Consider the following 779-nt stretch of genomic DNA (forward strand, 5'->3'; position numbering starts at 1 on the left):
CAGAGTGTGGTATTATATAATCCTGCAAGGTCCTCTTGCCATTCAGAGTGTGGTATTATATAATCCTGCAAGGTCCTCTTGCCGTTCAGAGTGTGGTATTATATAATCCTGCAAGGTCCTCTAGCCATTCAGAGTGTGAAACAAATTTCAGATGAACTCAGTGAAAAAAAAAAAAATCTGCCAAGCATTGATATAAGATTGTTGGAGTCTGTGCTGCACTCTTAAACATGTTTGAAGGCACCATATATAATGAGTGATGTCAGTGCTAGTTTGTACAGTTCTTGAGTCAGATATTGACTTAATGTTGCAACTGGCTTAGGTAATTCAACCAATCTTTCCTGTCCTTTTCAGAATCATTTTTCTCTTTAGTTGCTAAGCTACATAGTAAGATATTGTATTTTTGTTTGTTCTTGTGCATTCTGGCTGTATACGTGTATTTAATAAATGGTCACCAGTGTAATCTCTTTAAATAAGTGTTGACCCTTTGATAATATAGCACTACCTGAAATTGTTGAAACAAATTATTATTATTATGAACTTTATGTCATACTTGTCCTACCAGTGTTATCATTGCTTCATCAATAAATTGCTTTTGTCTTGTTACGTGATTTATTCTTTCTCTATTCCTCTTCACATTTTCTCATTTTTCATCACACCTACATTCATATACAGCTCGTGTCTGTTCTCTGGTTCTACTTTGTTCTGTAGCGCTTACACACTTTTAATACTATCACATTTCTACTCATTTCTGCATACTTGTGGACAAAAACAAACTGTAC

This window comes from Limulus polyphemus, unplaced genomic scaffold, assembly GCF_000517525.1.
Source record: "Limulus polyphemus unplaced genomic scaffold, Limulus_polyphemus-2.1.2 Scaffold28398, whole genome shotgun sequence".
Classification (NCBI taxonomy): domain Eukaryota; kingdom Metazoa; phylum Arthropoda; class Merostomata; order Xiphosura; family Limulidae; genus Limulus; species Limulus polyphemus.